Genomic DNA, 2,971 nt, shown 5'->3' on the forward strand with positions numbered 1-2,971 from the left:
ATGGTTTCAGTTTTTAGGAACTTTATTAAGGATATATCTCTGTTTTCGACCATCTTAGTTAACCTAGGTGCTTGAGGCCTTTAAGATCTCATTTAATGCTCATTCTTCCCTGTCCATCCATTATCCCCATCAAGATGAGGTAAGTACCTCAATGGTAACACTTCCATATGGCTATAGTGGTGGGATAGTATTTGTTTTAGGAGTGGATCCAATAAAACGTCTCGTGGTGGTAAGAAATCCTCCTCGTGAAAGCTTAAGAGCCCTTTCATCAGCCTTTTATGGAAGTTCTACCTCTACCCCTTGACGGTTATCTGCCAAGGGCCGCATTTGATGACCCCTGAACCTCTCGCCTATCATATTAGCGAGTGATCAAGATCGAGCCTTATGGTAATATGATAAACATTGAAAAATTCAATTAGTTGACCCTAATTGTCATACACGTAAGGAAAAACAAGAATGAAAGATAGACACATCCTATCACGCCCTCGCAGAATCACGATTATGGGAATGGCCGGCTACATAACCATAATTGAGATTCTACTACCGACATATGCTCCATTAGTCACACGAATAACCTAAGGCTCTGATACCAACTTTGTCACGACCCAATTTAGGTTCATGACTGGCTCTTAGGAGCAAGTGCCCCCAAGTAAGCCTCATCGGTAGTTTAGAGAAAATCGGACAGAGTTTTCCCTATTTTAGGACTATCCAAAAGTTTTTCCTGTCTCATAAACAAATAACAACCAACCAATATTCACTTAAATCAGTCACAACCCTCATCAACTAAACAAAAATGAGTTTTCAGCAAAATTACAAAACTTATCAACATAATAATACTAATCCCATCTCAAAATATGAAAACAAATGCAATATTAGGAACTAATCCAATATAACAAATGAATAATCATAACACTAATAAAATGACTATGGAGTGACTCTATGAGAAATAAATAGACTCTTTGCCCATGCAAACAAGTGCGAGGCTCACCAGGAACTATTAACTCATATACTCCAATTAACGAAATCCTCACTCGCGTCAACTGCTATCTCTGTAAAAAAAAATAGCGGGGAATGAGTCGCTAGCTCAGTGAGTAATAATATTTAACCACAACCGTTTTTTTTCTTGGGGACAAGTCAGAAAACATGCTCATAAAATAATTAAAAATATCATAAAATAAATGCCCTTTTTTCATAATCAACAACAACAATCAATCTTTTCTGTTTTCATGTAAGCAAAAATCAATTAACAATTCAATAATAAACTCTGTAAACATTGTCATATCAATATGGTTGGGAGGGTTCTAAGAAAGGATCATGTAATCTGTATCTGTGTGTGGACCCCTTCATAAAAAGAGTCAAATACAACTGTAGGTCCCTACTCGAGGGAAAAGTATTACTGTATGCTAGTTCTATCTTCCCACTAGCGAGGGCTATAACTGTAATCGGTAATCTATAAATACAAGGTGCACCAGGTCTAACGAACCCGTCGTTAGCTACGGGATCCTTCAAAGTCTCCTCCCATTTATACTCTTTCTTGTAAACAGTAAATACTCGTACAAAAGCATTTTTAAAATAATAAAGGGCATATCATTTCTTATCAAATCTTGTTATTTTATTTCGGTAACAGTAATCATGTCTCAAGTAACAGTAAAACATGTCTAGTAACAGTGAGAATAATCCAAATAACCGTAACATCTCAAGTAATGGTAAAACATATCTAGTAACGGTAAAAATATTTAGATTAATCGGTAAACATCTCAAGTAAATTGTTCGGTATCATATCAAATAAAGGACTTGTCCCACATGCAATTTCAAAGCATCGGTAATACATTTATTTTTAAAATCATATATAAACCATGCAGGTTATGAAAACACAAATTGTGGTAAAATTACTACTCACATTACTCGTGTCGAAAAACCAAATTCGTCATCTCGAGCGATCTGTACAACTTTTCTTCAATCAATCTATAATCACATCAACATTGAACTCGTGTTAATTTCCTTGTTTAGGCTAATTCTTAGTTAATTTAGAATACCCTACCCTCAAGGTTTTATATTTGATTCTTAGTTCGCTGAATCATATTTACCCATGCTATGAGTAATTTAAATTAGTCCAAAATCTTCTTTTAAAAATAGAAGAAGGCATTTATGTAGTTTAATTCCATGTACTATCAAATTTCTTTACTCATGTGTATAAGTTAAAACGTAAATAGTATATTGTCTATAATATCTTTTTTTGTTTGTTTGATACTTAAAAAATTTCAATACATGATAGAATCCCATGAACATATAAATCGGGATTTAAAGAAATCCTAGAAACTGGAGAAGAATCAAAGAAAGGGAGAAATTGACCTTTTTTATAGGAATCAACAATGAAGCTTGATAATCTTTCTTCCTTCTTCCTTCTTGAAATTTACTGATAAAAGCTTCCCTTTCCCCTTAAAGCATTGCTGCCCGTGAATTTCCCCTGCGTTAGAGTTTTTTTACTATCCAAAGTTTTTTTTGTTTTCCTGTCGTGAGCCTTCCGCCCTTTCCCTTAATCCCTTTCTTTCTTTTCCTTTTTGCAAGATTTTCATCTGGTGGGCTTGGTCCCTTTTGGTTTATTCTTTTTTTTTATTAGTTGCTAATGACTAATATATCCTTGACTAAAATTAGGGAATATTAATAAATGTGTTCATGTACAAAAAAGTTCAAGTCGATAGACATAAAGACGACTTGTGACGCAAGAAAATTAGTAAATATCCTCACATTGATTATATGGAGACATGTTCTCTTATGGGGATATAATCATTTCAGGTTTTAATCTGGCAATACATGAAAACTTGTTGTGCATATAATGTAAAAAATCATTGAAGGATTAAAATTGTTCTGAAACATATTGATGTTTCCAAGAAATTTATTAAATAACGCATGTGGTATAATCGTCTGTGTGAGTACCTATTGAAAGAAAGGTACAAGAATGATTCAATTT

At 33.9% G+C, this 2,971-nt stretch overlaps 1 long non-coding RNA gene across 1 annotated transcript; it reads right to left on the reverse strand.

Moving 5' to 3' along the window:
• Positions 1-781: 781 nt before the first annotated feature.
• Positions 782-2,550, reverse strand: LOC104211180 (uncharacterized). The gene is made up of 3 exons (XR_707077.2): positions 2,353-2,550; positions 1,901-1,965; positions 782-1,049 (listed from the first exon to the last, which is right to left on the reverse strand). It is a non-coding gene; the product is annotated as an uncharacterized lncRNA (long non-coding RNA).
• Between the last annotated feature and the right edge of the window lie 421 nt (positions 2,551-2,971).

Source organism: Nicotiana sylvestris, chromosome 2 (genome assembly GCF_000393655.2).
Source record: "Nicotiana sylvestris chromosome 2, ASM39365v2, whole genome shotgun sequence".
NCBI classification, from domain to species: domain Eukaryota; kingdom Viridiplantae; phylum Streptophyta; class Magnoliopsida; order Solanales; family Solanaceae; genus Nicotiana; species Nicotiana sylvestris.